The sequence below is a fragment of the Nerophis ophidion genome, linkage group LG23, assembly GCF_033978795.1.
Source record: "Nerophis ophidion isolate RoL-2023_Sa linkage group LG23, RoL_Noph_v1.0, whole genome shotgun sequence".
Taxonomy (NCBI): Eukaryota; Metazoa; Chordata; class Actinopteri; order Syngnathiformes; family Syngnathidae; genus Nerophis; species Nerophis ophidion.
The window spans coordinates 21997073-22022053 of record NC_084633.1 but is presented as its reverse complement, the minus strand read 5'-3'; the positions used below and the strand labels follow the sequence as shown (position 1 = coordinate 22022053).

The 24981-nt window shown below is 40.0% G+C and overlaps 1 long non-coding RNA gene across 1 annotated transcript in view; it reads left to right on the top strand.

The window, feature by feature from the left end:
- Nucleotides 1-299: 299 nt before the first annotated feature.
- LOC133541472 (uncharacterized) overlaps nucleotides 300-24981 on the top strand; it is a 37810-nt gene continuing 13128 nt past the window's right edge. The window contains exon 1 of the long non-coding RNA XR_009803886.1: nucleotides 300-519. This is a non-coding gene — a long non-coding RNA (uncharacterized LOC133541472). The remainder of the gene's footprint in view (nucleotides 520-24981) is intronic.

Sequence of the window (24981 nt, the reverse complement as noted above, 5' to 3'; positions counted from 1 at the left end):
TCAACAGGTATCCAAGCTGGTATCGAGATCAAAAGACCGTGGTCTTCTTCCAAAATGGTCTGAAACAACACATAGCGCCTGTAGGACTGGGTCGGTGACCAGCGCCTCCTAAAAACCGCTGACCTCTTGGTGCAGATTTATGACGGGCAGACAACAGAGGTGTGTGACAAGTGTGTGAAGTGTGTACAAGGGTCAGGGGGCGGTACGCGAGAGAACGAATGCCTTTGGTGCGCATAGCGCCGCCTCCTGTGTGTGTGAAGTCATTAGTGCTTTCTTCTCAGTGTGTGTGGAGGTCCAAACACAGGCTGATTACAGGGCATTCTGAACAGCCACAGGGAGTGTGTGTGTGTGTGTGTGTGTGTGTGTGTGTGTGTGTGTGTGTGTGTGTTAGCACATAGGCATGGCTCTAAACACAGGCGGTGGTGGCATTCCTGGCCCTGGGCGCTGCCGCCTCTTGAAGATGAAGCTTCAAGAATTCAGGAAATGTGCACAAGTTTGCCTCTCAAATGGAGAACGGTGGTAAGTCCATGGACATTGGTGTGGATGTTGGTCTACACCAGGGGTCACCAACCTGCGGGCACCAGGTCGCCCGTAAGGACCAGATGAGTCGCCCGCTGGCCTGTTCTAAAAATAGCTCAAATAGCAGCACTTACCAGTGAGCTGCCTCTATTTTTTAAATTGTATTTATTTACTAGCAAGCTGGTCTCGCTTTGCTGGACATTTTTAATTCTAAGAGAGACAAAACTCAAATAGAATTTGAAAATCCAAGAAAATATTTGAAAGACTTGGTCTTCACTTGTTTGAATAAATTCATTTATTTTTGTACTTTGCTTCTTATAACTTTCAGAAAGACAATTTTAGAGAAAAAAATACAACCTTAAAAATGACTTTCGGATTTTTAAACACATATACCTTTTTACCTTTTAAATTCCTTCCTCTTCTTTCCTGACAATTTAAATCAATGTTCAAGTAAATTTATTTTTTTATTTTAAAGAATAATAAATACATTTTAATTTAATTCGTTATTTTAGCTTCTGTTTTTTCGACGAAGATTATTTGTGAAATATTTCTTCAAACTTATTATGATTAGAATTGAAAAAAATATATTATGGAAAATGGAGAAAATCTGTAGAATCAAATTTAAATCTTAGTTCAAAGTCTTTTGAATTTCTTTTAAAATTTTTGTTCTGGAAAATCTAGAAGAAATAATGATTTGTCTTTGTTAGAAATATAGCTTGGTCCAATTTGTTATATATTCTAACAAAGTGCAGATTGGATTTTAACCTATTTAAAACATCCCATCAAAATTCTAAAATTAATCTTCATCAGGAAAAATGACTAATGATGTTCCATAAATTTTTTTAGAATTTTTTCAAAAAGATGCGAATTAGCTAGTTTTTCTCTTCACTTTTTTCGGTTGAATTTTGAATTTTAAAGACTCGAAATTGAAGATAAACTATGTTTCATAATTATATTTTAATTTTTTTCGTGTTTTCTCTTCTTTTAAACCGTTCGATGAAGTTTTTTTTTTTCATCATTTTTTCCCTACAAAAACCTTCCGTAAAAGGAAAAAAAATGTACGACGGAATGACAGACAGAAATACCCATCCATCCATCCATTTTCTACTGCTTAATCCCTTTTGGAGTCGCGGGGGGGCGCTGGCGCCTATCTCAGCTACAATCGGGCGGAAGGCGGGGTACACCCTGGACTCATCACAGGGCCAACACAGATAGACAACATTCACACACTAGGGACCATTTAGTGTTGTCAATCAACCTATCCCCAGGTGCATGTCTTTGGAGGTGGGAGGGGCCTATCCCCAGGTGCATGTCTTTGGAGGTGGGAGGAAGCCGGAGTACCCATTTTTTTAAAATACATAGATTTATTTATTAAAGGTAAATAGAGCAAATTGGCTATTTCTGGCAATTTATTGAAGTGTGTATCAAACTGGTAGCCCTTGGCATGAATCAGTACCCAAGAAGTAGCTCTTGCTTTCAAAAAGGTTGCTGACCCCTGGTGTAAAGTACTTGGTCACCTGCCTTGACTCACATATGAACATGAAGTGCCATCCCGGTCCTCAGCCATAGTGTTCAATATGATGTGAGTCCACCTTTTGCAGCTTCATCTCCTCTGAGAAGGCTGTCCACAAGGTTGCCGAGTGCGTTTATAGGAATTTTACACCATTCTTCCAAAAGCGTCACACACTGATGTTGGTGGCTCTCAGTCTCCGTTCTAATTTATCCCAAAGGTGTTCTATCGGATTCAGGTCAGGACTCTGTGCAGGCCAGTCAAGTTCATCCACACCAGACTCTTTCATCCATGTCTTTATGGATCTTGCTTTGTGCACTGGTGCACGGACATGTTGGAAGAGGAAGGGGCCCGCTCTAAACAGTTCCCAAAACGTTGGGAGAATAGAATAGTCCAAAATGTTTTGGTATCCTGGAGCATTCAAAGTTATTTTCACTGGAACTAAGGGGAAAAGCCCAAACCAAGATGCTACCTCAGTAGAAGCATTTAAGTCCAATCTCAAAACTATTTTGTATACTCTAGCCTTTAAATAGACCCCTGTTTAGACCAGTTGATCTGCCACTTGTTTTCTTTTCTACTCTGCCCCCGTCTCCCTTGTGGAAGGGGGAGCACAGGTCCGGTGGCCATGGATGAAGTGTTGGCTGTCCAGAGTCGGACAGTCGGGATGCCTGTGCATCGGTTGGAGACATCTCTGTGCTGCTGAGACATCTCTGTGTTGTTACACCCTCCGACAACACACCCACCAGGCATGATGTCTCCAAGGTTACAAAAAATAGTCCAAAAAACGTAAAATAACAGAGCTGAGACCCGGTGTTTGTAATGTGAAAATGAAAATGGCGGGTGTGTTACCTCGGTGACGTCACATTCTGACGTCATCGCTAAAAGACCGATAAACAGAAAGGCGTTTAATTTGCCAAAATTCACCCATTTAGAGTTCGGAAATCGGTTGAAAAAATAAATGGTCATTTTCCTGCACCATCAAGGTATATATTGACGCTTACATAGGTCTGCTGATAATGTTCCCCTTTAAAAGAAAAGGTGATGTAACACAGTGGTGAACATGCCCTTTCCCAACTACTTTGGCAGTGTTGCCTTTCAGCCATATAGTGTACGTGGCACCTAGTGGATGAAATAGATCTGCTTGGTTTTCAGAACTTAGCATGAGTTGCAGAGATAGACTGTGGACAGCGAGTGATGCAAGCTTTGGAGTGAATCACGCGGGACCTTGTGTGGAAAAAAACAGAACGTGTGATCACCTTCTCTTCAGTCTCCAACTCTTTGCTGAGCAGCGTCTTCTCTGTGCTGTGGAGCCTCCTCTGCAGGCTTTCCACCTTCTCCTGCAGAGCCTGAGGGGAAGGAGAGACAGGCAGAGTTGAGTTGGCAGGCTGACGAGAGGAGGGGGGGATCGACTCCAGATCTGTGTGGCGCAACGTGTAACTGACGTAGGATGAGGCTATATTTGAGCTTGAAAGACGCACGGGAGGAATAGGAATGAGGCTGCGGAGCGAAGGAGAGGAAAAAAACGAGTGGATTCTACATGTGGTGTCACCTTCAGGCTGCGGGGTCCAACACTCCTTAGCCCAGAGGTCTCGAACTCAATTTACAGGATTTCCTTGAATTGCCGCCGGGGGCTCTAATTAATTGAAAAACTCTTCTCACACCTGCGCTTACCAAAGGCATGCGGTAAAAATAAGCATGCGCTAATTATTTTACAACCTCTTCTCTCTCCGGCACTCACCAAAAGGATGCAGTAAAAATTTGAGTGTGATGTAAGGATACCCTCATGGAAAGCACATTTGATAAAAAAAAACGTTATTATGGTCTTACCTTTACTTATAAATGAAGTCCATGCCAGCTCTTTCCGATCAAAATTGTGGATAACTTGTTCATAAAAGTCTTTCTTATCTTTCTTCAGTTTTAAAAGTATTTCCTCCTGCTTTGATTGAAAGTCCAGTTTAGAAAACTGCTATCAGAAGGTTCGTCATATCCGTCCCAGCACATATCACGTGACTCATTGTCACTTCTTCTGCAGCCGAGTAGTCGCACAAAGGATCACTAGCGCCCTCTACCACCAGGAGGCAGGAGTCATTTAATGACTCATATTTGACACACGCAGCTACGGTATTCGGACGGTCTCAAGCCGTCAGCTTGCGGGTTCCCAGGACCACCAAGGAAGGACATGGCTTGAGCAGTTTGACTTTGTTTATTTTTCAATAAAACCTCAGTCCAGGTCGCTATTCCGCTCCTCCTCTACGCTCGCTCGCCGCCATCTTGGGCCGGGCTCCAGCGTGCCCTGCCTGTCTGTTGGATCCACCTCTCCACAGGTACCAGTATATTAATAAAACATAGCTGCTTACTGTTCTTTTTAGCATATTCAATAGCTTGGACCTTAAATCCTACTGAATAGCTCTTAATCTTCTTCCCTTTATGCGATTTCAAATTAACGGTATTGAAATCAGCCTCCATTTTGAAAATGATGACAGGGCAAGTGTCACTCGTGGCGTCACCAGTTTGACCCGGCGTTAATGCTAAGCATGTGCTAATTATTTTGCGAAGCGAGTTTGACCCGGCAGTACTTCAAGGCAGGCACATACTATATACCTGGCGGCAGTTCAAGGAGATACGGTACCTGGGGGCCACTGGATGCAGAAACTGGGTGAAGCTGTGCCACAAGAAAAGATTTCTTAAAATAATCTAACATGCACTTTTTAATGAATTCACCTTCTTTGAATGGCTTTTCCCGCCCTAGCAACAACATACTTGTCCACTCTCGCGATCTTTCCGGAAAACACCCAAATATCAGTGCCCCTCCTGACAGTCATTCTCCCGGTTACCACGCGGACAACAATATAAAAGGGGAACATTATCACAATTTCAAAAGGGTTAAAAACAATAAAAATCAGTTCCCAGTGGCTTGTTGTATTTTTTGAAGTTTTTTTCAAAATTTTACCGGTCTCGGAATATCCCTAAATAAAGCTTTAAAGTGCCTTACTTTCGGCTCTCTGTGAAGACACTGGCCATTTCCCTGTGACGTCACACAGTGCTGCCAATGTAAACAAACAATGGGAATACCACAGCAAGATATAGCGACATTAGCTCGGATTCAAACTCGGATTTCAGCGACTTAAGCGATTCAACAGATTACGCATGTATTGAAACAGATGGTTGGAGTATGAAAATATTGAAGAAGAAACTGAAGCTATTGAGCGAATAGCTATTGACGCTATTCATAGCCATAGCATGGCCGAATAGCTGCGTTAGCATCGCCGGTAAAATGTGCGGACCAAACGATCAGGACTTTCGCATCTTGTGACACTGGAGCAACTTAAATCCGTCGATTGGTAAGTGTTTGTTTCGCATTAAATGTGGGTGGAAGGAAACATAATATAGTTGCAAATGCATCTGCAGGTTATCCATACATCTCTGTGCCATGTCTGCTTTAGCACCGCCGGTAAATAGCATGTTAGCATCAATTAGCGTCGCATGTTAGCATCGATTAGCTGGCAGTCAACATCAACAAAACTCACCTTTGTGATTTGGTTGACTTAATGGTTGCAAATGCATCTGCAGGTTATCCATACATCTCTGTGCCATGTCTGTCTTAGCATCGCCGGTCAAATGTGGAGACACTCTGGTACATTCAATGGGGGTCTGGCGGCAGATTTCTTGCCAGTGGTGCAACTTGAATCCCTCCCTGTTAGTGTTGTTACACCCTCCGACAACACACCCACCAGGCATGATGTCTCCAAGGTTCCACAAAATAGTCCAAAAAACGTAAAATAACAGAGCTGAGACCCGGTGTTTGTAATGTGTTGAAAATGAAAATGGTGGGTGTGTTACCTCGGTGACGTCACGTTCTGACGTCATCGCCTCCAGCACGATAAACAGAAAGGCGTTTAATTCGCCAAAATTCACCCATTTAGAGTTCGGAAATCGGTTAAAAAAATAGATGGTCTTTTTTCTGCACCATCAAGGTATATATTGACGCTTACATAGGTCTGCTGATAATGTTCCCCTTTAAAGGCGTGCCATGATGTCACTGCCTTTGGCGTTCTCTACAACCTGCCGTCTCGTCCGCTTTTCCACCATACACACAGTGTACCGGCCCAGTCACATGTTGTAAGAGGCTTCTGCAGACCCACGGAAGTGATTGCAAAGCATACTTGGTCAACAACCATACAGGTCACACTGAGGGTGGCCGTATAAACAACTTTAAAGGGGAACATTATCACCAAACCTATGCAAGCGTCAATATATACCTTGATGGTGCAGGAAAAAGACCATGTATTTTTTCAACCGATTTCCGAACTCTAAATGGGTGAATTTACCGAGGTAACACACCCACCATTTTCATTTTCACATTACAAACACCGGGTCTCAGCTCTGTTATTTTCCGGTTTTTTGACTATTTTTTGGAACCTTGGAGACATCATGCCTCGTGGGTGTGTTGTCGGAGGGTGTAACAACACTAACAGGGAGGGATTCAAGTTGCACCACTGGCAAGAAATCTGCCGCCAGACCCCCATTGAATGTACCAGAGTGTCTCCACATTTGACCGGCGATGCTAAGACAGACATGGCACAGAGATGTATGGATAACCTGCAGATGCATTTGCAACCATTAAGTCAACCAAATCACAAAGGTGAGTTTTGTTGTTGTTGTTGACTTATGTGCTAATCAGACATATTTGGTCACGGCATGACTGCCAGCCAATCGATGCTAACATGCTATTTACGCTAGCTGTATGTACATTTGAAACTAGATACCCACATTTAATGCGAAACAAACACTTACCAATCGACGGATTTAAGTTGCTCCAGTGTCACAAGATGCCAAAGTCCTGATCGTTTGGTCCGCACATTTTACCGGCGATGCTAATAAGGCAGCCATGCTATGGGCCACTTCATTAGGTACACCCACGCTATGGCCCAATAGCGTCAATAGCTATTCGCTCAATAGCTTCAATTTCTTCTTCAATTTCGTTTTCGCTATCTGCCTCCATAGTCCGACCATCTGTTTCAATACATGCGTAATCTGTTGAATCACTTAAGACGCTGAAATCCGAGTCTGAATCCGAGCTAATGTCGCTATATCTTGCTGTGCTAACCGCCATGTTGTTTGTATTGGCAGCACTGTGTGACGTCACAGGGAAATGGACAGTCGCATCGCAAATAGCGAAAATCGAGAACTTTAAAGCTTTTTTTTAGGGATATCCCCGGAAGTGTAAAATTTTTTAAAAAACTTCGAAAAATTAAACAAGCCACTGGGAACTGATTTTTATTGTTTTTAACCCTTTTGAAATTGTGATAATGTTCCCCTTTAACAGTGTTACAAATATGCGCCACACTGTGAACCCACACCAAACAAGAATGACAAACACATTTTGGGAGAACATCCGCACTGTAACACAACATAAACACAACAGAACAACTACCCAGAATCCAATGCAGCCCTAACTCTTCCAGGCTACGATAGGGGTCGGGGTTGGGAGGAGGTTTGGTCTGGGGGTGTATTTAGTAGCCTGGAAGAGTTAGGGCATTTCAAATTGTTCTTGGAAATACTCGAACCATCCAGACTGAAATGTGTCAGGCTCTCAAGTTCTTCCCTGCCAAACTCTGTTGTTGTTGTAACAATGCAACTGAAATTGATCCCCCCACAACAATAACGGGGAATTATTTCCCAGCAAAGGTGACTTTGGCGTAAAAACAACTCTGATGGCCATCTTGCATGATCCCCGCGGCTAATAGGAGGCCATTAGAGACGGAGAAAGGTGGGAAGGAAACAAGTGATGAAACCTCACGGCTCCTTGTGTGTTTGAAGGGTGATCATTATGTCATGACTGTAATTACGCCAAAGTTGGCCTCGTTAAACCCAGTTGAAATAAACGAGACGAGGGCAAAGCCTTTCTCACTCTGGGGATTAAGAAAACTTTCCAAGGCTCTTTGCAAAAAGCCGATCATTAATGGGATCATTATTTATTTGGAGGCCCTAAAAAAGCTGTATCATCTCGCGTTGGTTCCAAGAGCTAAGTTGATTACATTTCCCCAACTGGGGCGGCGGCTTCAATCACTTGCAACATTCCGACAAGTGAGAGAGAAAACGAAGGAGAGGGAGGAAAGAAAGTCATTAATGCATTGTGTGTGTTCTTGTACTTCCACCCTTCTTGAGACATGAAGAAGGAAAAGTATCTTCCATATGAGGAGGTGTGAAGAAGTGATGACATAAATCATGCTCCCAATAACATTGCATCTAATAGTCCAGGGGTAGGGAACCTATGGCTCTAGAGCCAGATGTGGCCCTTTTGATGACTGCATCTGGCTCTCAGATAAATCTTAGCTGACATTGCTTAACACAGGGCTGTCCAAAGTGTGGCCTGTGGGTCCTTTTTTAACGGCACATTTTAAGAATACAATTCAAAAAGAATAAAAGACATAAAAAGTGGTATAAAAGAGCAAACAGGTGAAATGTGACAAGAAATTGTTGCAATGCTGACTCTTATAACACAAAGCTGCCATGCAGGCTGTTTCTTTCTTCAAAAAAGAATAATAAATAAAAAACAATGTCATTTTGAATGATTGACTTTGATTACATCACATTAAATATTCCACTTGGGGAAAATGTTGCATATTTTGTGTTATACCATTTAAAAAACTGAGCTGTTTTTTTTCTTTTAAAGAAGGGCCTAAAACAAACAAAACATAAACAACAATAAAACTTCAAATTGACGGATATATCTGAAGTTGATCTGGAGATTATTGTGCTAAAAGTAAACAGTAAAAAAAAATGTATAATTTATTTTTTAACACTTTAATAAATAGGACACTTTTGGATCCCCAATTATTTTAGTGTGATTTGTTTTTAAGTGTCATTGCTCAAAAAATAATAATGAATCAAAATCCAAAATGAAGGCTCCAATTATTATATCATCTCAAACATCCCACCTAAAAAAGTTATTGGGTGAAAATATTGCATATTTAGTGTCTTTTCCATTTTTTTTTCTAATGTTGATCTAGAGATTTAAAACTTGCATAATAATAAAAATTATAATACTGAATAATGACACATTTTTAATATTTTTTTGGGACCAAAACCCTTTGGGGTCCCCGGGATCATAACTGAGTGGAGGCCCACATGTATATTTTTTATACATATATTGTATTGGTTTTTAAAATAAAAATGATGAAAATGGCCCCCGCTTGCTGTGATTTTTCAGTGTGCGGTGGGCACCCCTGCTTTAACACCATAATTATGAATAATTCCGCTAGTAAGCACAGAGCTACAATACACACCCCCCTGCTAGCACTAAACCCCACCCCCCAACCCCACTATTTTATTTTCAAATTTATTAGCCTGTGGAAAAACTTAATGTTGATATTTACCTCCGAAGGCTGCAATTAGAAAAGAGGCATTCATTTTTTTCAGAGTTAGTTCTGTAAGGGGTTCTGGGTATATGTTCTGTTGTGTTTATGTTGTGTTACGGTGCGGTTGTTCTCCTGAAATGTGTTTGTCATTCTTGTTTGGTGTGGGTTGACAGTGTGGCACTGTCAACCCACACCAAGAAAGAATGACAAACACAACATAAACACAACAGAACATATACCCAGAACCCCTTGCAGCACTAACTCTTCCGGGACGCTACAATATACACCCCCCAACCCCACAATTCTATTTTCAAATGTATTAGCCTGTGGAAAAAGTTAATGTTGATATTTACCTCCGAAGGCTGCAATTAGAAAAGAGGCATTCATTTTTTTTTATTTAAATTTTATTTCATATACCATTGATGTTTGTTTTTTGAAAGTTGATTTTGCACTATTAAGTTATATAAGCATTGCTTGTTCCATATTCTGTGTCAAAGCAAATCAGTGTAGCAAACTGAGCAATAATTAATGTTTTATTCATGCACTTTCTCTTGCTACTACAAGGCTTGCATGTTTGATTCATTCATTATTGGTATTTTATTTTCAAATGTATTATTCGCCTGTGGAAAAAAGTTTATTTTGATATTTACCTCAGAAGGCTGCACATGGAAAAAACACATTTAAGTTTTATTTAAATTTTATTTGATATGCCATTGATATTTTTGAATGATTATTATTATTATTTGAACCTTGATTTTGCATGTCACTATAAAGTAATATGAACCTTGCTTGCTTATTAATATTCAATGCAAAACTTGTTTGGGTCCCTATTAAAAGGTTCATTTGTTCAACCTCGGCCCTCAGCTTTGTTCAGTTTTACAGTTTGTCCCACTCTGTATTTGAGTTTGACACCCCTGGCATAGAGAATGTCTCATTTGCACCCCTGCTGGTGACATCTATCAAAATGAGGGATTTTTCAAATTGACTGTGTGTCGCTTTTAAAAGTGCTCCCCCTCTGGTCAACATATGAAATTACAAGTGTGTGTAAAAAATTGAAATGCAAACCCTGTGGCCAAAATTAATACAAACATAAACTAAATATGTATGTAGAGACATACTGTAATAACGAAGTAAACATTTATTTTTACTAAAAAAATAAATGAGCTAAAATGAGTCTTTTTCTCACAACGTGTCGACTTTTTTCTTATAAAATTGGGAACAAATTCTCATATTATTTCCGTTTCTATAATATTGCAACATTTTCTCGTACAATTCTTACTTTTTTATGTAAAATGGTGACATTTGTCATGTAAAATTCTGACTTATCACACTATTGCCAATTATTTTGTTGTTCTTGTAAAATAGTGACATTTTGTAAGTAAAAATCTGATTTTTTTTATAATTTTGCCAAGCAAAATTCTGATTATTATTATAAAATTGCCAACATTTTAAATTGTTCTTATAAAATTGTGACTTTTGTCGTGTAAAATGACAACTTTTATTATAATACTGCCAAAAGTTTTAGGAACTAAGGATGGAAATAGAGACATACTGTATTAACTTGAAGTAAACAACATTTTTGACTAGAAGTAAATGAGCTAAAAGTAGTCTCTCATAATAAGTCTACTTTGTTTTTTTATAAAATTGGGAACAATTTCTCATATTCTTTCTGTTTGTTTAATATTGCAATATTTTCTCGTAAAATTCTTACTTTTTAATGCAAAATGGTGACATTTGTCATGTGAAATTCCGACTTATCACATTATTGCCAAATATTTTGTTGTTCTTGTAAAATAGTGAAATTTTTTGCGTAAAATTATGATTTTTTAAAATAATTTTGCCAAATAAAATTCCGATTATTATAATATTGCCAACATTTTAAAGTCTTCTTATAAAATTGTGACATTTGTCGAGTAAAATTGCCAAAATGTTAAACTTTTCCTGTAAAATTGAGACCGTTATTGAGTAAAATTCCAACTTTTATCATAATATTACACAAATGTTCAGTTTTTCTTATAAAAGTTTGACTTGCGTCGAGTAAAATGACGACTTTTATTATAATACTGCCAAAATTATAAGTTTTTCTTGTCAAATTCCAACTCATTTTTCACAACAAGCTTTTTTATATTAGCATAGTATGTATATATTATTTATGTTGTAAATACACATCTTTATATATCTAGAAAGGCTGCTCCTAAAGAGGGAGGCATTTTTATCAGCTCTCAAGAAGGTAACAAATACAAGAATGTGTATTTCGCAATTTTTTTTGTAAAATTATTACTTTTTTATGTAAAATTTGTACTTTTTTTATGTAAAAATTGTACTTTTTAAATGCAAAATGGTGACATTTGTCATGTAAAATTCTGACTTATCACATTATTGCCAATTATTTTGTTGTTATTTTAAAATACTGAAATTTTTTGAGTAACATTTTGACTTTTGTCTTCATATTGCCAAAATTTTTCTAAGAAAATTGTGACTTTTGTTGAGTAAAATTACAACTCTTTTCATAAAATTGCCAAAATTTTAAGCTTTTCTTGTAAAATTGCGACTGTTATTGAGTAAAATTCCAACTTCCATCATGATATTGCAAAAATGTTAAGTTTTTCTTGTAAAACAGTGAATATTTTTTACTAAAATGATGACTTTTGTCATCATTTTGCCAAGTCAAATGTCTATCATTATAATGTTGCCAAAATGTAAAAAGTTTTCTTGTAAACTTGTGACTTGTGTTGAGAAAAATCCCGACTCTTTTCCTAAAATTAACAAAATCTTATTGAGTAAAATTCCAACTTTCATCAAAATGAAAAAAATGAAGATAAGGATATTGCACAAATGTTCAGTTTTTCTTGTAAAATGTTGTCTTGCGCCGAGTAAAATGAGGACTTTTATTATAATACTGCAAAAATTCTAAATTTTTCTCGTAAAATTATTACTTTCATATGTAAAATTCTTACTTTTTAATGCAAAATGGTGACATTTGTCATGAAAAATTCTGGCTTTTATCCCAATATTGCCAATTATTTTGTTGTTCTTGTAAAACAGTGATTTTTTTTTTGTAAAATGATGACTTTTGTCAGAATTTTGAGAAGTAAAATTCTAAATATTATTATCCATCCATCCATCCATTTTCTACCGCTTATTCCCTTTTGGGGTCGCTGGCGCCTATCTCAGCGACTGGTCAGCTACACCCCGGACAAGTCGCCACCTCATCGCAGGCCCAACACAGACAGATAATATTGCCAAAATGTTAAAGTTTTCTTATAAAAATTTGACTTTTGTCGGGTAAAATGACGACTCTTCATAAAATTGCCAAAAATGTAAAACTTTTCTTGTAAAATTGCGACTGTTATTAAGTAAATTCCAACTTTTATCATAATATTGCACAAATGTTCAGTTTTTCTTGTAACATTTTGACTTGCGTTGAGTAAAATGACGACTTTTATTATAATACTGCAAAAATTCCATTTTTTTTTCTTGTGAAATTGTGACCTTTTTTTGTGAAATTCCAACTAATTTTTCACAACAAGCTTTTTTATATTAGCATAGTATGTATATATTATTTATGTTGTAAATACACATCTTTATTTATATATCTAGAAAGGCTGCTCCTAAAGAGGGAGGCATTTTTATCAGCTCTCAAGAAGGTAACAAATACAAGATCGTGTGTGTGTGTGTGTGTGTGTGTGTGTGTGTGTGTGTGTGTGCGTGTGTGCGTGTGTGCGTGTGTGTCTGTGTGTGTGTGTGTGTGTGTGTGTAGTTGTGTCTGCTGTGTGAGTGGAAAGAACGGTGCAGTTTGTGCATGAAACACAGAACCAGATGTTTAGACATGTGCACATGTGGACACTTCATCTTTGATTATGCAGCATGAGAAGCAGAGAGTGAAAGGTGCACATGTGCTGTACACTGCAACAAGTGTGCGTGTGTGTGTGTGTGTGTGTGTGTGTCAATATGTGTCCACAGGCCAGGTGTTCCTTCATGTCTCCCACTCTATGCAGGTGAGAGGCATGACCACCCAACACACGATGACATGGATCATGTTACATAAGTTTTGGGGGATACGGGGGTTTAATATGGACTTTATTGCTGGCCCTGGATGTGTTACAGTACACATAATACAGTAAGTGTGGCCCTGGTGGTGTGACGGTACACATAAGTGTGGCCCTGGTGGTGTGACGGTACACATAAGTGTGGCCCTGGTGGTGTGACGGTACACACAATAAGGGTGGCCCTGGTGGTGTGACGGTACACACAATAAGTGTGATCCTGGTGGTGTGACGGAACACACAATAAGGGTGGCCCTGGTGGTGTGACGGTACACATAATAAGTGTGGCCCTGGATGTGCGACGGTACACACAATAAGTGTGGCCCTGGATGTGCGACGGTACACACAATAAGTGTGATCCTGGTGGTGTGACGGTACACACAATAAGGGTGGCCCTGGTGGTGTGACGGTACACACAATAAGTGTGACCCTGGTGGTGTGATGGTACACATAATAAGTGTGGCCCTGGTGGTGTGACGGTACACAAAATAAGTGTGATCCTGGTGGTGTGACGGTACACACAATAAGTGTGATCCTGGTGGTGTGACGGTACACACAATAAGTGTGATCCTGGTGGTGTGACGGTACACACAATAAGTGTGATCCTGGTGGTGTGACGGTACACATAATACAGTAAGTGTGGCCCTGGATGTGTGACGGTACACACAATAAGTGTGATCCTGGTGGTGTGACGGTACACATTAAGTTACTATGGTCATCTAATTACAAACCCCGTTTCCTAATGAGTTGGGAAATGGTGTTAGATGTAAATATAAACAGAATACAATGATTTGCAAATCCTTTTCAAGCCATATTCAGTTGAATATGCTACAAAGACAACATATTTCATGTTCAAATTTTTTTGGGGCAAATAATCATTAACTTTAGAATTGTATGCCAGCAACACGTGACAAAGAAGTTGGGAAAGGTGGCAATAAATACTGATAAAGTTGAGGAATGCTCATCAAACACTTATTTGGAACATCCCACAGGTGTGCAGGCTAATTGGGAACAGGTGGGTGCCATGATTGGCTATAAAAACAGCTTCCCAAAAAATGCTCAGTCTTTCACAAAAAAGGATGGGGCGAGGTACACCCCTTTGTCCACAACTGTGTGAGCAAATAGTCAAACAGTTTAAGAACAACCTTTCTCAAAGTGACATTGCAAGAAATTTAGGGATTTCAACATCTACGCTCCATAATATCATCAAAAGGTTCAGAGAATCTGGAGAAATCACTCCACGTAAGCAGCATGGCCGGAAACCAACATTGAATGACTGTGACCTTCCATCCCTCAGACGGCACTGTATCAAAAACCGACATCAATCTCTAAAGGATATCACCACATGGGCTCAGGAACACTTCAGAAAGCCACTGTCACTAAATACAGTTGGTCGCTACATCTGTAAGTGCAAGTTAAAGCTCTACTATGCAAAGCGAAAGCCATTTATCAACAACATCCAGAAACCCTGCAGGCTTCTCTGGGCCTGAGATCATCTAAGATGGACTGATGCAAAGTGGAAAAGTGTTCTGTGGTCTGACGAGTCCACATTTCAAATTGTTTTGGGAAATATTCGACATCGTGTCATCCGGACCAAAGGGGAAGCGAACCATCCAGACTGTTATGGACGCAAAGTGTAAAAGCCAGCATGTGTGATGGTATGGGGGTGTATTAGTGCCCAAGGCATGGGTAACTTACACATGTGTGATGGTATGGGGGTGTATTAGTGCCCAAGGCATGGGTAACTTACACATGTGTGATGGTATGGGGGTGTATTAGTGAACAAGGCATGGGTAACTTACACATGTGTGATGGTATGGGGGTGTATTAGTGCCCAAGGCATGGGTAACTTAGACATGTGTGATGGTATGGGGGTGTATTAGTGAACAAGACATGGGTAACTTACACATGTGTGATGGTATGGGGGTGTATTAGTGAACAAGACATGGGTAACTTACACATGTGTGATGGTATGGGGGTGTATTAGTGAACAAGACATGGGTAACTTACACATGTGTGATGGTATGGGGGTGTATTAGTGCCCAAGACATGACTAACTTACACATGTGTGATGGTATGGGGGTGTATTAGTGCCCAAGGCATGGGTAACTTACACATGTGTGATGGTATGGGGGTGTATTAGTGCCCAAGGCATGACTAACTTACACATGTGTGATGGTATGGGGGTGTATTAGTGAACAAGACATGGGTAACTTACACATGTGTGATGGTATGGGGGTGTATTAGTGCCCAAGGCATGGGTAACTTACACATGTGTGATGGTATGGGGGTGTATTAGTGAACAAGACATGGGTAACTTACACATGTGTGATGGTATGGGGGTGTATTAGTGAACAATACATGGGTAACTTACACATGTGTGATGGTATGGGGGTGTATTAGTGCCCAAGGCATGGGTAACTTACACATGTGTGATGGTATGGGGGTGTATTAGTGAACAAGACATGGGTAACTTACACATGTGTGATGGTATGGGGGTGTATTAGTGCCCAAGGCATGGGTAACTTACACATGTGTGATGGTATGGGGGTGTATTAGTGAACAAGACATGGGTAACTTACACATGTGTGATGGTATGGGGGTGTATTAGTGCCCAAGGCATGGGTAACTTACACATGTGTGATGGTATGGGGGTGTATTAGTGCCCAAGGCATGGGTAACTTACACATGTGTGATGGTATGGGGGTGTATTAGTGAACAAGACATGGGTAACTTACACATGTGTGATGGTATGGGGGTGCATTAGTGCCCAAGGCATGGGTAACTTACACATGTGTGATGGTATGGGGGTGTATTAGTGAACAAGACATGGGTAACTTACACATGTGTGATGGTATGGGGGTGTATTAGTGAACAAGACATGGGTAACTTACACATGTGTGATGGTATGGGGGTGTATTAGTGCCCAAGGCATGGGTAACTTACACATGTGTGATGGTATGGGGGTGTATTAGTGCCCAAGGCATGGGTAACTTACACATGTGTGATGGTATGGGGGTGTATTAGTGCCCAAGGCATGGGTAACTTACACATGTGTGATGGTATGGGGGTGTATTAGTGAACAAGACATGGGTAACTTACACATGTGTGATGGTATGGGGGTGTATTAGTGAACAAGACATGGGTAACTTACACATGTGTGATGGTATGGGGGTGTATTAGTGAACAAGACATGGGTAACTTACACATGTGTGATGGTATGGGGGTGTATTAGTGAACAAGACATGGGTAACTTACACATGTGTGATGGTATGGGGGTGTATTAGTGAACAAGACATGGGTAACTTACACATGTGTGATGGTATGGGGGTGTATTAGTGAACAAGACATGGGTAACTTACACATGTGTGATGGTATGGGGGTGTATTAGTGAACAAGACATGGGTAACTTACACATGTGTGATGGTATGGGGGTGTATTAGTGAACAAGACATGGGTAACTTACACATGTGTGATGGTATGGGGGTGTATTAGTGAACAAGACATGGGTAACTTACACATGTGTGATGGTATGGGGGTGTATTAGTGAACAAGACATGGGTAACTTACACATGTGTGATGGTATGGGGGTGTATTAGTGCCCAAGGCATGGGTAACTTACACATGTGTGATGGTATGGGGGTGTATTAGTGCCCAAGGCATGGGTAACTTACACATGTGTGATGGTATGGGGGTGTATTAGTGCCCAAGGCATGGGTAACTTACACATGTGTGATGGTATGGGGGTGTATTAGTGAACAAGACATGGGTAACTTACACATGTGTGATGGTATGGGGGTGTATTAGTGAACAAGACATGGGTAACTTACACATGTGTGATGGTATGGGGGTGTATTAGTGAACAAGACATGGGTAACTTACACATGTGTGATGGTATGGGGGTGTATTAGTGAACAAGACATGGGTAACTTACACATGTGTGATGGTATGGGGGTGTATTAGTGAACAAGACATGGGTAACTTACACATGTGTGATGTATGGGGGTGTATTAGTGAACAAGACATGGGTAACTTACACATCTGTGATGGTATGGGGGTGTATTAGTGAACAAGACATGGGTAACTTACACATGTGTGATGGTATGGGGGTGTATTAGTGAACAAGACATGGGTAACTTACACATGTGTGATGGTATGGGGGTGTATTAGTGAACAAGACATGGGTAACTTACACATGTGTGATGGTATGGGGGTGTATTAGTGCCCAAGACATGGGTAACTTACACATGTGTGATGGTATGGGGGTGTATTAGTGCCCAAGACATGGGTAACTTACACATGTGTGATGGTATGGGGGTGCATTAGTGCCCAAGGCATGGGTAACTTACACATCTGTGAAGGCACCATTAATGCTGAAAGGTACGTACAGGTTTTGGAACAACATATACGTCTTTTTCATGGACGCCCCTGTTTATTTCAGCAAGACAATGCCAAGCCACATTCAGCACGTGCTACAATAGCGTGGATTCATAGTAAAAGAGTGCAGGTACTTTCCTGGCCCGCCTGCAGTCCAGACCTGTCTCCCATGGAAAATGTGTGGTGCATTATGAAGCGTAAAATAGGACAGCGGAGACCCTGGACTGTTGAAGGACTGAAGCTCTACATAAAACAAGAATGGGAAAGAATTCCACTTTCAAAGCTTCAACAATTAGTTTACTCAGTTCCCAAACGTTTATTGAGTGTTGTTAAAAGAAAAGGTGATGTAACACAGTGGTGAACATGCCCTTTCCCAACTACTTTGGCACGTGTTGCAGCCATTAAATTCTAAGTTTATTATTTGCAAAAAAAAAATAAAGTTTATGAGTTTGAACATGAAATATGTTGTCTTTGTAGCATATTCAACTGAATATGGCTTGAAAAGGATTTACAAATCATTGTATTCTGTTTATATTTACATCCAACACAATTTCCCAACTCATATGGAAACAGGGTTTGTATATATTTCATACGTAAATAACAACAGCAGCTGTTCTTTAATCAGGCTACTTTTGCAGACATTGACGATGGCACCCACCACTGACTGCCCACATCGCTCCACACGTTGCTGTCAATTTCATCATTCTATTTGGTTTATCGGCTGAATCAAAGGCTCTGTTTCGCTCGGGAAAAACAAAACAAAAAACAAAACATGGCAGACTGATGCTGATGCCATTTTTCCAAGTGGGCGGATTGCAGCGTCTAAGACATGCTGCTCGTGTGTGAGGAAGAAGTCGACTACTTAACAACCAGCACTATGGATCCAAACTATTTCATCCACAAGTGTGTGTTGCTTTTTTTTTACGGGCTTTGATGTCTGACCATAGCTCAGAAGGGTAATGGCAGACCTTGGCAATTATTTTGACTCGGGGGGCCAAGTGTAGAGAAGAAAACGTTTCTGGGGCCGGTATGTATGTGTATGTATATAAACATATACATATATATATATATATATGTATATATATCTGTCTATGTACACACACGGTGGAAAAGACCCTAATGACTAAGTACTAGTTTAGTATTGCAGTACCAATCAATCACAAACGGTACTATACTCTGTTTGAAAAGTACAATTTATATTATTATTATTATTTTTATTTTTGTTAACGAGCATGCGATGAGGTGGCGACTTGTCCAGGGTGTACCCCGCCTTCCGCCCGATTGTAGCTTAGATAGGGACCAGCGACCCCAAAAAAGGGAATAAGCGGTAGTAAATGGATGGATGGATGACAGCATGTCGTCGTGACATTACTGGTTTTACGTGCAGAGGAGCATGTTCGGCAGCGCGCCCACACAGAGTACTAACAAGCAGACACAGTGTGTGGACAGAAAAGGGACAACGGATGCATTTTGGTGTAAAAAAGTAAAGATAAAGGTGGAGTTATAACACTGAAACGCCCTCAAGAAGAGGTGCTTTAAGACATGGCTAGCTAGTTAGCGGCTAATCAATCAATTAATCAATGTTTAGTTGTATAGCCTGAAATCACGAGTGTCTCAAAGGGCTGCACAAGCCACAACGAAATCCTCGGTTGTCGTTGTGTAATGTTAATTCGCAGTGTTTAAGCTACTTCTATATCACTCATCCTGGTCTCCATGGCGACAAATAAAGTATGTTTCTTCCAAGTATCATTATCACGCACAGGCATCCTCCATAAAGGGATACAGCCCTACCAGGTGGATCGCCGATGATGATATACATGTATATATCATTTCAATTCTTCTTTGAGCGCAATAGGAAATATGTTTATTCTATTGCAAGATTTGCGGTTAAAATAAAGCCAAAATTGACACTTTGTAGTATAGTATTCGATACTTTACAAAATATCGAAAAGTATGGATATAAATTTAGGTACCGGTACCAAATTATTGGTATCGGTACAAGTCTACCTTTCAGTTACAGTACAATGGTAAACAATTGTCCAGCAATGAGAAATGACTGTTTATATCCTTTTAAATGCTTATTTACATGATTATTATATGTTATGTTGACAATAACTAAGGTTGTTGTCAATCATTTCTTCAGTTTAAGCGCAAGATGTAGACCAAAGCTCTGAGTCCGAGTCTGAATGAAACCACATCATTTTTTTGAAGTAAATTATTTCAATTTGTTCTAAGTCAGGGGTCAGCAACCTTCTTGAAAGCAAGAACTACTTCTTGGGTACTGATTCATGCCAAGGGCTACCAGTTTGATACACACTTCAATAAATTGCCAGAAATAGCCCATTTGCTCAATTTACCTTTAACTCTGTTATTATTAATAATGAATATTTATCTTTGTGGAAACACTGATCATCTTAATGATTCTCACAATAAATATATATACAAACAGATCAATATTTTTTTCTAAAAAAGGGTACTTCTGTCTGTCATTCCGTCGTACATTTTTTTTCATTCTACGGAAGGTTTTTTGTCGAGAATAAATGATGAAAAAAACACTTAATTGAACGGTTTTAAAAGACGAGAAAACACGAAAAAAAATTCAATTTTGAAACATAGTTTATCTTCAATTTCGACTCTTTAATATTCAAAATTCAACCGAAAAAAAGAAGAGAAAAACGAACAAATTCGAATCTTTTTGAAAAAATTTAAAAAATAATTTATGAAACATCATTAGTCATTTTTCCTGATTAAGATTATTTTTAGAATTTTGATGACATGTTTTAAATATGTTAAAATCCCATCTGCACTTTGTTAGAATATATAACAAATTGGACCAAGCTATATTTCTAACAAAGACTAATCATTATTTCTTCTAGATTTTCAAGAACAAAAATTTTAAAAGAAATCCAAAAGACTTTGAAATAAGATTTAAATTTGATTGTAAAGATTTTCTAAATTTGCCAGAATATTTTTTTTTTCAAATTTTAATCATAATAAGTTTGAAGAAATATTTCGCAAATATTCGTCGAAAAAACAGAAACTAAAATTAAGAATTATAATGTATTTATTATTCTTTACAATTAAAAAAAATGTACTTGAACATTGATTTAAATTGTCAGGAAAGAAGAGGAAGGAATTTAAAAGGTAAAAAGGTATATGTGTTTAAAAATCCTAAAATCATTTTTAAGGTTGTATTTTTTCTGTAAAATTGTCTTTCTGAAAATTATAAGAAGCAAAGTAAAAAAATAAATGAATTTATTTAAACAAGTGAAGACCAAGTCTTTCAAATATTTTCGTGGATTTTCAAATTCTATTTGAGTTTTGTCTCTCTTAGAATTAAAAATGTCCAGCAAAGCGAGACCAGCTTGCTAGTAAATAAATACAATTTAAAAAATAGATGCAGCTCACTGGTAAGTGCTGCTATTTGAGCTATTTTTAGAACAGGCCAGCGGGCGACTCATCTGGTCCTTACGGGCGACCTGGTGCCCTCGTTGGTGACCCTGGTCTAAAGTGTGGCCCACTGAGACAAGAATATGTTGATTGACAGTCTTATAACTATATAAAACATCTTAATAACATGTCTTTTTTTATTGATATTTTTGCAGTTCTATTACTTTAAAGTATAAAATATTAACATCATAAATCGAATCGCAATGAGGTTTCTTTCTTCAACTGGTGCAGCCCTACTATGTAGTACATTAAAGAGGAAGTGGTCATAAACAGCTGTTATTATTTTCACACTTTTGTTAAAAAAGCCTTCAGTTACTTGAAACATAGCCTAGTTTTGTCATGAGGATTCTATTTCTGATTGGTAAAATAGAGCAGACACTTATTGTGTATTTAAGAAGTGTGGTTTTAGTCCTGGTGGTGGAACTGTGGACCAGCTCTGTACTCTCGGGAGTCCTTGAGGGTGCATGGGAGTTTGCCAACCAGTCTACATGTGCTTTGTGGACTTGGAGAAGAACCGTGTGAAGTCCTGTGAGGAATACTCAGAGACTATGGGGTATCGGACTGTCTTACTGTGGCCGTGGTGATCAGTGTCAGAACTTGGTCCGCATTGCCGGCAGTAAGTCGGACCCGATTCCAGTGAGGGTTGGACTCTGCCAAGGCTGTCCTTTGTCACCCATTCTGTTCATAACTTTTATGGACAGAATTTCTAGGCGCAGTCAAGGTGTTGAGGGGTTCTGGTTTGGTGACCGCAGGATTAGGTCTCTGCTTTTTGCAGATGATGTGGTCCTGATGGCTTCATCTGGCCGGGATCTTCAGCTCTCACTGGATCGGTTCGCAGCTGAGTGTGAAGCGACCAGAATGAGAATCAGCACCTCCAAGTCCGAGTCCATGGTTCTCGCCCGGAAAAGGGTTGAAAGCCATCTCCGGGTTGGAGAGGAGATCTTGCACCAAGTGGAGGAGTTCAAGTACCTAGGAGTCTTGTTCACGAGTGAGGGAAGAGTGGATCGTGAGATCGACAGGCGGATCGGTGCGGCGTCTTCAGTAATGCGGACGTTGTACCGATCCGTTGTGGTGAAGAAGGAGCTGAGCCGGAAGGCAAAGCTCTCAATTTACCGGTCGATCTACGTTCCCATCCTCACCTATGGTCATGAGCTTTGGGTCATGATCGAAAGGATAAGATCACGGGTACAAGCGGCCCAAATGAGTTTCCAGGTCTCTGCCTTAGACATAGGGTGAGAAGCTCTGCCATCCGGGAGGAACTCAAAGTAAAGCCGCTGCTCCTCCACATGGAGAGGAGCCAGATGAGGTGGTTCGGGCATCTGGTCAGGATGCCACCCGAACGCGTGTTTAGGGCACGTCCAACCGGTAGGAGGCCACGGGGAAGACCCAGGACACGTTGGGAAGACTATGTCTCCCGGCTGGCCTGGGAACACCTCGGGATCCCCCGACCTGGACCAAGTGGCTGGGGAGAGAGAAGTCTGGGCTTCTCTGCTGCAGCTGCTGCCCCCGCGATCCGACCTCGGATAAGCAGAAAACATTCATCCAGCCGTCCATTTCCTACTAACTGTCCCTTTTGGAGCCTATAGTCGTAATGATTTATGCAGTCCTTTAAGACATTTGTGATTTGGGGCTATATAAATAAACATTGATTGATTGATTGATTGATATACCAACTGCATTGGGGTGGAAGGCCAATAACAGCCTGGACATACTTAGTTTGACAGAAAGCCTATAAACAAACCAAAAGATTAGCCCTGACATAATCACACCAGCAGTTTTACAGGATCTCCACTTCCCAGAGCGTTCCTGTCAGCTTGTTACCAGATGGACTTCTAAACACCGTGTTAACAAGAGTGCTCCTGATTGGCTAACAATAGTTCCCACCACCCACTGACAGCGTTCATCCATTGTTTTCCATCCGCCGTTTCATGTCTAGAGTCCAGATAAATAACTGTGGAGGAGCGTTGGCAGATGCAAGGAGCAATCATGCCAAGTATCCAACAGAACCCCTAAACTCAACATCTAAATCCCACCCGTCCCGGAAGACCCTCACCATCAAACCAGTTCAGATTCCTGGAAACTGTGACACAGCTTTTTTGAAGCGGTTCTTCTGGGAAGTGAACCTTTTTAGTCGGCCTCATTGTGCAAGTGTCGTTTTTTTCTACTCTTTCATGTCGGCTGAATATTTAGGCAAGGACGTTTATTGTCTTTTTTTCAATAATAGACTTAGAGGACTGCTTGTAATCATGTGTCTTCCCCTCTGATGAATCACCAAGACTGTGGAAATATCTGGCCATGATGGCAGACACACATAATAATCCTGATGTATACATGCTGGAGGCTAAATAAAACACAATGGATTCCACTGAGTGACAGGAGAAGACAAAAAAAAACTCAATATAATTTATAATTTTTACTTATTCACTCTAGGGAGTTGTTTGTTCCAAAAGTAGGCAAATTAGCGCTTTGAAGTGTTCTTATTATTTATTTACAGACATACAGTCGTGGTCAAAAGTGTACTTACAAACCCCGTTTCCATATGAGTTGGGAAATTGTGTTAGATGTAAATATAAACAGAATACAATGATTTGCAAATCCTTTTCAAGCCATATTCAGTTGAATATGCTACAAAGACAACATATTTCATGTTCAAACTCATAAACTTTATTTTTTTTTTGCAAATAATCATTAACTTTAGAATTTGATGCCAGCAACACGTGACAAAGAAGTTGGGAAAGGTGGCAATAAATACTGATAAAGTTGAGGAGTGCTCATCAAACACTTATTTCGAACATCCCACAGGTGTGCAGGCTAATTGGGAACAGGTGGGTGCCATGATTGGATATAAAAGTAGCTTCCATGAAATGCTAAGTAATTCACAAACAAGGATGGGGTGAGGGTCACCACTTTGTAAGCAAATTGTCAAACAGTTTTAGAACAACATTTCTCAACGAGCTATTGCTAGGAATTTAGGGATTTTACCATCTACGGTCTGTAAAATTGTCAAAAAGTTCAGAGAATCTGGAGAAATCACTGCACGTAAGCAATGATATTACGGACTGCATCAAAAACCGCCATCAGTGTGTAAAGGATATCACCACATGGGCTCAGGAACACTTCATAAAACCACTGTCAGTAACTACAGTTGGTCGCTACATCTGTAAGTGCAAGTTAAAACTCTACTATGCAAAGCCAAACCCATTTATCAACACAATCCTGAAACGCCGCCGGCTTGGCTGGGCCCGAGATCATCTAAGATGGACTGATGCAAAGTGGAAAAGTGTTCTGTGGTCTGACGAGTCCACTTTTCAAATTATATTTGGAAACTGTGGACGTGGAGTCCTCCGGAACAAAGAGGATAATAACCATCCAGATTGTTATAGGTGCAAAGTGTAAAAGCCAGCATGTGTGATGGTATGGGGGTGTATTAGTGCGCAAGGCATGGGTAACTTACACATGTGTGATGGTATGGGGGTGTATTAGTGCCCAAGACATGGGTAACTTACACATGTGTGATGGTATGGGGGTGTATTAGTGCCCAAGGCATGGGTAACTTACACATGTGTGATGGTATGGGGGTGTATTAGTGCCCAAGGCATGGGTAACTTACACATGTGTGATGGTATGGGGGTGTATTAGTGCCCAAGGCATGGGTAACTTACACATGTGTGATGGTATGGGGGTGTATTAGTGAACAAGACATGGGTAACTTACACAT